This window comes from Arvicanthis niloticus, chromosome 4, assembly GCF_011762505.2.
Source record: "Arvicanthis niloticus isolate mArvNil1 chromosome 4, mArvNil1.pat.X, whole genome shotgun sequence".
In the NCBI taxonomy this organism is placed as follows: domain Eukaryota; kingdom Metazoa; phylum Chordata; class Mammalia; order Rodentia; family Muridae; genus Arvicanthis; species Arvicanthis niloticus.
The window spans coordinates 121,796,000-121,808,971 of record NC_047661.1 but is presented as its reverse complement, the minus strand read 5'-3'; the positions used below and the strand labels follow the sequence as shown (position 1 = coordinate 121,808,971).

The 12,972-nt window shown below is 42.5% G+C and overlaps 1 pseudogene; it reads left to right on the top strand.

Annotated features, from left to right (window-relative positions):
* The first annotated feature begins 10,266 nt into the window (after positions 1 to 10,266).
* Positions 10,267 to 10,687, top strand: LOC117706789 (large ribosomal subunit protein uL15 pseudogene; annotated as a pseudogene).
* Positions 10,688 to 12,972: the final 2,285 nt, after the last annotated feature.

Genomic DNA, 12,972 nt, shown 5'->3' with positions numbered 1-12,972 from the left:
CGGCGACACGGAGGATTTCAACAGAGAAACATTTACAGAGAGGTTAAGTGTGATGGGACCCAATGTTAAAGGTTCCCTCTGAAGGAACGAGTGATGTTTGCTCAGACAAGAACAGAATGGTACCAGAGTATAGGTTCTACATCACGACACAGCTCTGATCTCGGTTTCTAAAACCGCCTGGGATTTAAGTCACTGAGCAAGTGTTTGTTAAGCAGTAATAGTGTGTGGGGTGGAGAAATACACACTTCATCCCCAACTGAGCATGGAGTTTACTTACTGACAGACTTGAGTTAGATTCCCAATTCCAGCTACATTTTGTCACCTCCGTGAGGTCGAGAATCATGCTTCATTCTTTCCTGTCTCACTATAGCTCCCGACAACTGATGTCTATGGATTGTGGCACCTAGTATCCCATTTTTATTGAGCTTAACGTAGGGGGAAGTCTTATAGGGGAGATCGGAGGAAGGAAGAGAGAAGGCTGGACTATGAAGCCCATCACCCTCTCCTTACAATCTCATGATTCTAGGGATGGTTTGCTTTCTTCTACACACATGGTTTCCCATCTTTGCTAGTCCCTGGTGCCTCAGTGGCCTTTGCTCTCGTTATACTTCCCATACCTCTAAAAACATTAAGTAGTCTCTTTCAAGTTCTTAGCTAAGTATGCCATTTCCTTTTAACAAGGAACATCACTTGAGAGTCTGCATGGCATGTGGAAATCAGAGTTGCCATGAGGCCGAAAGGTGACTAGATGGACCATACTAATAGCCTTGTGCTTTTGTGCCGTACGCTGTGATCAACACCAAAGTATCCATCTGCCTGTGTGTAAAATGCCCATGTTTGCATTCAAAATGCCCAAGTCCTTTCATAAGACAAAGCTTACAACCGACAGGGCGAATAGAGTATACACAATAGTATACGCTCTCCAAAGCACGGCCTTGTCACTCAGACCTCTTCATGCATAGACAATTGCTCCATCTCTCTGCTCTGCTGCTTATCCATCTGGTGTAACAGCCATCCATACTAGAGTGATAACCACACTGGATAATCACAGTAGAGGCTACTGAGGAAAAAAAAAATCCTAAAACAGACACAGGGTCATTTAAACATGTTGGATTTTTACAAGAGATCGTGACATTATCCCTAAAAAGATGGTCACCCACTGAGGTAGGTATGCCTCCCAACTACTGTTTATTCAGTTTCTCAGAGATTTTTGGGACATTATGTTTTCTTGGATATTTTTATGGGAAATTTCATACTTAAGTGTACAGGGAAAAGAAATAGCTTAAAGGAAAAGACGTTGCAGTTGAGAGGTAATGAAAATGTGTGTGTGTGTGTAAAACATTTCTCTGCAGTTAAGATGGTTATCTCTCTCTCTTTTTAAATTTAATGTAATTTTTATTGGATATTTTATTTACATTTCAGATGTTATCCCCTTACCCCATTCCCCCCACACCCCCCCGCCCAGGAACCCCCTATACTTTTCCCCCTTCTCCTGCTTCTGTGAGGTTGTGCCCCCACCCACCTGCCCACTCCCACCTCCCCATCCTCAAATTCCCCCACACTGGGTGTCCAGTCTTCATGGGACCAAGGATCTCCTCTCCCACCTATGCCCAACAAGGCCATCCTCCCCTACATATATTATCTGTGCTTCCACACAGGCACCACAGGGCTATCTGTAAAGTGGTTCAATTTCCTCACACAGGCAGTGAAATGTCAGGCAACACCAGAGGATCATGGTGCTTGCTCTCATATGAATGGAGAACAGTTTTGTCATGGTGCTGGTGTGTGCCTGTCATGGGAAAGCTTCATCTCAGTGGCAGGGCTTTCTTTTGGCTTATTGTCTTCATTTTCTTCAGTCTGTCTGTGCATGTCTGCTTTTCTTCACGAGTCTTGTCAGTCCGGTTGGGCATGCTGATGTAGACCCATGACTTCAAATATCACCTTGAACCCAACAATACCTAAATCTTCACTTCTCTCAGAGCACAGTAGCTGCACACGCTGCTGCTGATCTCATTGCTCTACTTCTCTTTCTTCTTGGTCTCCACAGTGCCCCATTCACATGTTTTGACAGATTTACCTCTTAAAAAGGGTTCGAATCTACCCACATCTCTCTCCACACAGGCACCACCTAACTCTAAACTACTGACTCCCTGGATTATTGCAAACAGCAGCCTTATGTCAAGTGGAGTTTTCCAAACTGAAATCTAATGAGCCACACTCTTGATCTTTTAATGTCTCCCTGTATGCTTGGCCCAGGGAGTGGCACTATGAGGAGGTGTGGCCTTGTTAGAGGAAGTGTGTCGCTGTGGGGTGGGCTTTGAGTTCCTCTTCCTACCCATGTGGAAGCCAGTCTTCTCCTCTTAGCCCTCAAAACAAGATGTAGAACTCTCAGCTCCTCCTGCACTGTGCCTAGCCTACCCGGAAGCTGCCATGCTCCCTCCTTGATGGCAATGGACTGAACCCCTGAACCAGCCCCAATTAACTGTTGTCCTTATAAGAGTTTCCTTGGTCATGGAAACTCTCTATCCGTTCTCCAACCTGGCTTCTGTTCGTTGTATGCATCCAGCCTCTTATTTAGGATTCTGCTCATGGTGTTCTGTTTCCTGAAAAGTGCCTATCACACTGTTTTGTACAAATAATACATGCTTTTTTAAAAAAAGACACCAGTCAATAAAGGGCTTGCCCGTTCCCAAATCCCCCAAGTGGGATGACATAACCGGATCTCTGCTTTTCCTTCTGTCCCAAGATGCTGCATCCGTCCGCAAGCTCTTGGCACACAGGCAGATATTCTTATTGCTAGATCCTCCATTCAGGTATTTAGAGCATGGCTTAGCTGACCCAGAGACAGAATTTCCTTCTCATCCTCTGATTGGCCCAGCTTCCGAAAGTCAGGGACTCTATTGCTCCAGATGTTATCTGTGGTGGTGGAGAGTGCACAGTCTGGAGTTAAAGCCCTGCCCTGTGGCAGCTGTGTGGTGTCACACATTTGCTTGTCTTTCCCAGCCTCAAGTTCTCACCTGGAAAGCAGAAATGGTGGCTCTCACACTGTAGCTACTATAGGAGGCCAATGAAGTTAACTTGTTTTCTCTTCCACCAGTTAAGACAGCCGTCTGTTTAAATGGCTTCAGCATCTTCCTATCTGGCAGTTCTGGTGAACTGACTTTACCAGAGCTGCCAAATAAAGATGACACCTAGCTACCCTGTGGGGTTCTATGCACTGGTTCAGATATACAGTAAGTGCTTAATACAGTTCGGTCATTTCTGTGGTGAAATCGGGAAATGAGGTGGAGGCGAGGAGAGGAAATGTGGAGCGCCTCATGACAGCTGCCTCACAGGGAGCCAGCTTCACTGCTCTTTCTCACTCTGGTTGTTCATTGCTGGGGACACATTCACTTCTTCCTCATGGTATACCTCTCCCAGGAAGGACAGGTCCAGGCGCTTCTTTGACCCCCATGGAGTTCCTTGGGGCAGTGAGAGCTGGAGAAGCCATTTTCCGGCTGCTTTTCTTACTCCCGTCACTGAGCCTAGAGTTCCTGGGCCTCGCTTGAACACGAGTCCCTTCCTCCTCTGCGTGTGGCATGGGCTTGGCTCAGGATGGTCTCACTCCTCACTTGGCAGTTGGCTTCCTGAAGGTGAGAAGCAGAAGCTCTCGGGCCAGTTAAAAGTCTTCCTGAGCTTAGCCCAGCGTGCGTTCCACCATACTATCTTGATCAAAGCAAGCACAGCACTGGACCGATTCCTAGGGAGGCAAACCAATACTTGATGGATGAACCGCGTGCCACTAATCTGTCACACTCATTTGTCAAGTTGTTATTATCCTGACATAGGAGTTTAATATTATTTTCAGAAAAAAAAATCCCTTTAATTTTCCGAGGCTTTACCAATTCTTTGTAAATTAAAATCAGGGTTCATACTTGCAGATATATTTATATAATTAGTGTTACCTACTGAAGAGTTCAGGTGTGAGTGTGGCTTACTAGGGTGCTGCCATTTGTCAATTATATCAATAAACATTTGCAAATCATATACTGTAAAGAGCTATATAGCACAATCATATATAATAATGTAAATGCTAAATGTCTGACGGAATCAAGGAAAACTTCCTAGAGGAGGAGGTATTTACTCAGTGTGGAGACAGCACGCCACACTGAAAGAGCATCTGACCAAAAACTTAATGACGTAATGGAAGGGTTCATGTGCTGTACCCAGAATACAGTGATGTTGTTTATCTTGTTTTAAAACACCCTGGCAACCCAGGTCCACTGGTGTAATAGTGGCATAAGAGTTATGGAGGTAACCAAGTGCCTTCTCATTGGATTACTATCTGTACAATGTGTGCATATTTATGTGTGTATGTGTTAATTTTTATGTGAACACTAAAGAGAAATGGCAATTAATACAGATACAGACATATGTAGCTACGTACTATATTTTTCAGAGAATTTATTTAAATATCGCAACCATCAAGCTAGTATATGCAAACCTAAAGGCTGTGCAGGCTCTCTCTAATTCAGCACATGGAGATATTTAATGCTATCCTGTAGGGTATGAGCCTTAGATCTTTTTTCATTTCTTAGGTTATTTTTACTTTATTTCTATAATTGAAAAAATTAATTAGCAGTGCCATTTAACAGTTCAGAGTGAAAAAAACATTAGAAAGTCCTTTAATGAAAGAATGTTCAAAGTATTTTCTTTTTAAAGGAAAAGAAAGTTGCCTTGGAAATACAGGAAAGTATTCACCCAGGGGAACACTACACTATCTATACCATTCTAGATGAGAAATGTGCAAGAGTATTACATAGAAGTCAGAATTTCACTTTTGACAGAACTCATGAACTCCCACTAAAGAACGTGGACCAGGGACTGGAGCGGGGGCAGCTTGGAGCCCAAGAGCACATTGCTCTTACCGTGGACCAGAGTTCGGTTCCTAGTACCCAGGTCAGGCAGTTCACAACCACCTGTGGCTCCCGCCCTGGGGCTTCAGTGTCCTTATCTGACCTCCACAGGTTCTTCATTCATATGTATGTATGTATGTATGTATGTATGTATGTATGTATGTACCCATGCATACACACTCATGGAAATAACAAAAATAGGTGTTAAGAAAGAAAAGCATGAAAAATAAAATTAAAAAAAAGAAAGAAAAGCATGAACTGTCTCTTTAGGATGGAAGGAGAGAGATTTTGTGACTACATTGCGTTTTTACCAAGAACTCTTTCTGATGTTTTAATTAATTTTTGGATCTTGTCGGCTGCTTTATTCTTTATACTATGACTTCTTTCTTGTATGTAGAGCTCAATAATACTGTCTGTCACGTTGCAATATTGCTTTGATTTTCATCAGAAATGCTCAGAGACTGACAAGCTGGAGACCAGGGAAGAGGCTAGGCATTGTCAGAGAATATTATTGAATACTAGCTGATGAAGAAAAGGCTTTGAACACTTCAAAGGCAGCCTTTGGGACTTCATATAATTCTATATAACCTTATATTGCTTTATAATGATTAATTATAAGAAATATAAATATTTTCAAGCCAATATGTTCTTTAAAAGAAATTATACTTTCATTGCCATTTGAAAGGTTAGATGTGATTTTCATTTTCTTTTCTTTTAGTCTTTGCCTTCCAAAGGTCTCTGGCTATACCCCAAGACATAATACAGTAGCTGGAAAGCTTAAAGTAGTTAATAATCTGAGATTATTTTTCTTCCCTCCTGTTTTTCTTTTAAACAGATGCCAGAAGGAAATTAATTGCTTAATTAAATTACACAAATTAGCTGAGTGCTAGTATTACCAGGACTAGTACTCACACCACTAATTGCTTCTGAGTGTTATAGTAGTGTTCGCTGGTGTCAAAGTGGAACACAAAATTGCAAACAGGAGGGCCAGGTTGGTGTTAAGGTACCAGACATTCTAGAACTGGGGTCTGGGTAAGGATCATTAGAACACCAGACAACTGGATATTACTAATCTGTGTCACTGAACCCTGTTTGGTTCCTTTTTTGGTAAATGTAGTTTTCCTAGCCTCCATCTGCTGGACCCAGCTTAAGAGTCCTCGGCATGTCCTGGGATGTTCGTACAAAAGTGACTGGTGAATTCCCAGAAACTCCAGTACCCACGGTGCTCACTGTGTCTAAGAATATAGTGCTTCCCTCCTCTTCTCTTGTCTGAAACTTTAAATGATTTTTATTGCAACATATTATCATCACTGTTCTATTTTATTACTGTGGCTAATTTCTTGCTGCATCTAATTTACAAATTAAATGCTATTATTTATAGCTAGGTAGAGGCAAAGTGGCACACATAAGAGTTGGTTTTAGGTATCTATTGGATGTCTTAGAATGCTCCTTCAGGGAGGAAGCCACTGCCTGGGAGTCCTCCTCTCTGTCCTTGCCACACTGTCTTAAAGCAGACATCCAATTAAACACAAAAAGCACGTGGCTGCTCACAGGGGAATAACTGTGAGCATTGGAAGACAACTCAGCAGGTGACAGTGCAGTCCCTTCTTCAGAGCTGTGTGGGAACTCAGCCATGGTAGCTGCTTCAACATGTCTGTCTGTCAGTTGGTTCAACTGTGAGACCACTCAGAATTCATCTCAGGAAGCTGCTATGCTCCTCTCTCCCTGTCCCCCACACACCCTCTGCTCTTCCCCACCCTGTGGCCCGTCTCTGAGGCAGGCTCAAACAGTTCCCTTCTAGAACCCAATGTTTTTATCCTGGAGTTCACTTCAGAGTCTTTGCTGTCTAAATCTAAAAAGCCTATCTAAGCAGGAATCAATGCTTTTATGTGACTCTGTGGCTAGGACTCTGATTAATAAATGCTTTCTCTTTCACCATTTAAAAAAAGTAGAAATGACTTGAACACTTCACAGTAAGGAAATAGTTCAATAAATCACTGCATCCTTACCTGTGTTAGGTACGCTGTAGCTGTTACAAATAGTGGTTTTGAAAAATGCTGTGTTTTAGTCTATGTTTTTAAATTTTATTTAAACTTTTGTGTTTTTCCAACTTTTCTTTATACTTAACTGTAATCAGACACAATGACATTTTTATTTTCCAGAAACTATACTTCTCTCTGGAAGAGTTAGAGGACTAGTCCAAGCTGAAAGACTAAGAACAAAGCACCATTGCATTATTATGCATGTGCTGTTATGAGAGGAACCGAGTCCCACTCAGTGACAAGATTTGACAAGATTTCTCCTACTTCATAATTCTGCAAATGTCCTTTTCTTTTTTTTTTTAAATTTATTTATTTATATGAGCACACCATCAATATCTTCAGCCACACCAGAAGAGAGCATCAGATCTCATCACATATGGTTGTGAGCCACCATGTGGTTGCTGGGGATTGAACTCAGGACCTCTGGAAGAGCAGACAGTACTCTTAACCACTGAGCCATCTCTCCAGCCCCATGTCCTTTTCTTTAAAGAAGTAACAACCAACCAGTCCTTAACCAAATCCTTAGTACTGGATTCAGTTCAAAACTTAGAAAATGTGGGCCTTTAGGAAAACAATGTGAATACATTCATCTTGCTAACAGCTCAGGCCTGGGGCAGCATCCCAGGATCAAGCTCGGTCAGCTTCCCAGTGGATGAGGTGGAAGGATTGTAAGGCTCCAAGCATTAAAAAGTCCTGCTGTGCAGAGCTCTTGGATGTCTGAGTCATAGACGATCCTGTGCTGATGCCCGTGGCACACGCACCTCACATTACACAGTCTTGGCACTTCCTGTTCATTAAGGTCAGTTCTTGATGTATATATTTAGGCGTCACAGCTAAAATTCCTGTTCTAGCATAGAACTAGATCTGATACATATTAGAGCCGATACACATTCTATGAATAAAGGTTGTGTAATTCTATATCTGGAAGCCACAAGCACTGAATAAACTTGGGGTATTCTTTTTTGAAGGGAAAAATGTTATAAACTCATCTTTAAAAAAAAAAAAAAAACTATGTAGCCTGTCTAGGTAGAAGTAATATTAATAGAACTGTGAACATGCACTTTCTCACCATACTTTAATAGGCTAAATATTTCCTACTCACTCTTGGAGGTACACTGAGAACAAGTGGCCCACAGGCTATGGTTTCAGGATGTGACTGAAACTGCCGAGTTTATGGATGCATAGGTAGTTTGGGAGAATTTTGATTTTTCTGTCTTGTCTGTCTTGTAGCTTCTATTTTAATATATATTACATACTTATATACCATATATAATATCCGTAAATGTTGCAGTAAAATGAAGTGTGTGCAACATCTTAGCCAATACTGTATCCTGCTGAGGGCAAGGAACAGTTTTGAAGAAGTGACAGATAAGCAGCTTTGCGGGCAGACATGCTGCCAGAGATAACTCATTCCCGGGAGACATTCACAATTCTCTTACTGAAAAAGGCTGACAGAAGAGAAGATGGGATTCTTCAGTTCTCAGACCTGCGCTTTGGCTTTAAGGCTAGCCCCCTCTGGGCTCTGCTGTTTCACCAAGAAGGGCTGTTCCATCTCTTCACATAGATAGAAGATCTACCACCAGACTTCACACAGAGAAACAGGAACTTCTCTGCATTTCTGTGACGGTGAGTGCACTTCATGTGTTCAAGCTTATCATCAAGCTCTGACAGGCACAGTGACCCTAAAGTTCAGGTTGGCACCCATTACAGTCTTTCCCTCTGTTGATAGATCACCAGAACAACCAGGGTGTAGAAAACTGCTCAATTTAGCCAGGCCTAGTGGCACAGGCTCATCATTCCGGCTACTCAGAGGCTAAGGAAAGAGAAGTGTTCAAGACCAGCTTGAGCTATACAGTGAACTCAAAGGCAGCTTAGTTTAGCGAGCGTCCCCCAAGATAACAAACATCTTAAAATGAGCGCAGTGGTAAAACACTTGCTCAGTCAGAGCTTGTGAGCACTGAGGTTAATCCCAGTACACACTCCATCCCCTACAAGGCTAACTTCATCCTTCATCCTCTGGATGGTGTAATAAAAACAAACACAGCTCTCAAGTGAATGTGAGTGACCAGTGGGAAGACACACACGTCCCGTGAGTCGTCGGTCGGAAAGTGCTTATTTTGAACATGTCCCTCACTGCCTTCAAGAGAAGAGGCTGCATCTCTTGGTAACTGATACAGATGGATGCATGCTATGCTGCTGCCCTTGCCTGCTTTCTGTTACTGTGAGAACAATGAGCAGGAAGCAGCTTGGGGATGGCAGGCTTTATTTTGGCTTACATATTCAGACTGCGGTCCATCAGTGAGAGAAGTCAGAGCGAAAACTCAAGCAGGAAGCACAGGGAGGACACTTTGGATGATGGTAACAAACAGAGATGCATGAGATGTACGACGCATAGCTGCACGGATTAAATAGACAAGGCATTACACAGAGAGCAAACAAGGCAGCCGAAGCTGGCCTCTGTTACTTTGGTGAAGAGGCAATCAGTGCAGCAAACCGCAGGAGAACAGTCGGTTCGTAAAAGAGCCTAATTAATTATTTAATTAAGGCCATGTTTCCTCAAGGACGGAAAATCTGGAGACTGTGAAGCAGTTAGCTTCCACCTGGAGAGCTGTCTGGGATTCCCATTGCTTTCATCAGAACTGAAGTCCAGTAAGCTCTCTCTCACCAGCCACATGTCATGAGAAACAAATCCACTCCTGTGCTCATGGCTGTTGAGTGACTCTCAATTCAACAAAAACCAGACTCTAACCTATTAGCTATGTCAATGGACACTTTTTTAAAATTTAGTTTTTTTATTGATGGATATTCATTGTGCAGAATGATGAACTCCACAGAAGACAGTTTCTTCAAAGTGCTTCCTGTTTTCAGACGGCCTTCATTTCCCATCAGCGCCTCTTTATCTCCTCCATTCCTTTCCCTCTCCTGACAATCCTTCCCCCAATCTCTCTCCTGTTTTCATGTCATGGCTATGTAAATGGATTGACGTATCTGTATCACATTCTAATGGCCTCCATAGGACAACCAAACCTAATACTATGAGAAGAACTCACTCTGAAGACACGGCTCTACAAGCAGGTCTGAGGAATAGAGGTTTTGGCATCAATTTTGCCTTTTTTTTTTTTTTTTGATCAGGATAAACAGAGTTGATCAAAGATAATTAGCCTATCTCAGAATCTGTCTAAATAGCATCTTGTTGATTCTGCTAAAATTTGCCCAAGTCAGCCCCATTAGTGAATTTTTTTTTGACTAGAAATTGTTGGGGTTGCTTTCCAAAAGTTTCGTAGCATTTTAAGAATTCCACTGAGCCCTCTTTTCTTTCTGCTGCCATGATGCCATTCAGGCTGAGGAAGGCCAGGAAAATCTGGGTCCATGTGAGCCAAGGCCACTCCCAAATCAGTCAGCACCACAAGTACCCAGGAGGCCTCGGGAACGCTGGAGGCATGCATCACCATGAACTCCGACAAACATCATCCAGGTTACTTTGGAAAAGTTGGTGTGAAGCATTACCACTTGAAGAAGAACCAGAACTTCTGCCCAACTGTCAGCCTGGATAAATTATAGGCACGAGTCAATGCTGCAAAAAACAAGACTGGAGCTGCTCCTGTCACTGATACGGGATCAGGCTACTACACAGTTCTGGGAAAGGGAAAATCACCTAAGCAACCTGTCATTGTGAAGGCCAAATTCTTCAGCAAAAGAGCAGAAGAGCAGATTAAGGGTATTGGAGGTGCCTGTGTCTCAGTGGCTTGAAGCCACCCTGGAAGTAAATTAAATGCTAACATTAAAAAACAAAACAAAACAAAACAAAACAAAACAAAACAAAAAAGCATTCCATTGAGAAGGACTTCTAAGTACAGAGTGGGAGGGGCTTCCCACCTGTCAATCCTGCCTAGTAAGCAAATGTAGACTAAGGTCCCATTTTGACAGATACGTGATTCACTACCATAAAGCATAAGGTATGAGTTTTTCTGGAGATGAGGATGAAAGTCCCCAGGCTGAGAGCTGTCGTTCATGTTTTAGAATGTTCGAGGTAAAATGTTAAAACAGAAGAGATAGTCTCGGAGATGCCTACTGTGGAGATACCAGACGGTTTTCAAGCCACGCCCACAAAAAGCTATAAAATTGAAAGGTTTGCAAAAAAAAAAGTCAAAAGTCACGTGGATAATTGTGCTGATAGAATTTATAAGAGATAAATCAATCTGAGGCTGAATAGCACTTACAGTTTAGAGAAGTAGAATCTGCCTGCCAAGCATTTCCGCTAAGCCTTGGTGTGTACAGTATCAGAGGGTACCCCCATACTTCTGTCTTTAAAACTTGCCCAACTGTGTATTTATTCATTCATCCAGCCATCAAGTGCTTCCTGGATGTCAGCACTTAGAGATGCTGCGTGAATGTACAATGAATGGCACTCCGAGCTTCTTAAGCTCAGTGGAAAGGAGCAGAACACTCGGTGTCGTGCAATAATTGCAGGGTGGTACAAGAGAAACACTCAGCCACGGTGAGGAGCATTATCAAAAGGAACAAAGAGAGGGTTGGTCCAGGAAGCAGAAACGGCACGCTCATCCGAAAAACAAGGACACTTGGAGGTCGTTATAAAATAGCTCACAGTAGAGGAGTACAGACAGAGGCAAGGCCAGGTGACCAGTCTCTGCATACGTAACACATGTGGGAGTTTGAATTTCATCCTGAAATTAACTGGAAACCAAAATGAAATGACCAAAATTACAAAGTAGAACACTTTAGGGAGATACCATACAGTATTCTTAAAAACAACAGGGTGCTTTAACTGGGCAAACTACCTCAGGAGTGCAGGTGCGTTCCAGCCCCCTAAAGGAGACAAGAGCTCCTCCTCTTCCTCCTCCTGCTCTTCCTCCTCCTCCTCTCGTAAATTTTTAAAAGTTTACTTATTTTCATGTGTATGCGTGTTTTGCCTATGTGTACATATGTATGAGCATGCATGTGTAGCCTGTGTATTCAGTGCCTGTGGAGGTTAGATCCCCCAGAAAGGGAGGTACAGACCGCGGTAAGCCGCCATGTGGGTGCTAAGAACGTGATATGGGTCCTCTGCAAGGGCAGCTGATTCTTCAGACCACTGGGTCTTCACGCTAGTCCCGTAGAAATTCTGATTTTTAAATGAATGAACACAGCCTTTTTTTAATTGGATATTTTATTTATATTTCAGATGCCATCCCCTTTCCCCATTCCCCCCTCCCAGAAAACCCCCATCCCATGCCCCCTTTTCTTTTTTGCCCCTATACACTTTTAAAAAATGTTTATCAAAGGCTTTATAAGTTTGGTAATGCTCAATCAGAAGTGTAACCCAATACCCAACCTAGATATATCAAAGATATAGACTATCTTTGACTGGTGGAGACACGTGAACATCTGCCTCCATGTCCCCACCCCTCTCTCTCTCCTTCTCTCTCTCTTGTCAAAGAACATCTGGGAGTCACTGAAAGAACGTGTGGGGTCTGTGGTCATTAACTTCCAATCACACACATGTCACAGGAGGGCACTTCCAGCTTAGATCCAAAAAGAGGGCAGCAGATGATGAGTACGTACCACCTACGTTGTCATGGAGATATCAAAACCAACCAACAAAAACAAAACAAAAGCCCCCCAAAGGCAATTTAATGCAACTTCTCCATATTCATCTTGTTCAAACTGTACCGCACCAAATGCACAATTGTGCTAAAATTATTTCATCACCAGGAATCTTCTTTTGATACAATCAGCATTTTTCTTTTTATTATCATTTCAGGTAAGTTAAGTTTAATTTCTCGAACTGCTAGAAAAGTAGCAAGCCTGAGTATAAAAAACATAAAAACTAACCTGCAGTTGCTGTATATGCCTTTAATCCCAGCACTCAGGAGGCAGAGGCAGGCGGATCTCTGAGTTTGAGGCCAGTGTGGTCTACAGAGTGAGTTTCATGACAGCCATACATGGAGAAATCCTGTCTCATAAATAAATAAATAAATTTAAATTTTAAAAGCATAAAAATTATGCACCTGTACCTGCAGAAGCTAATCAATATT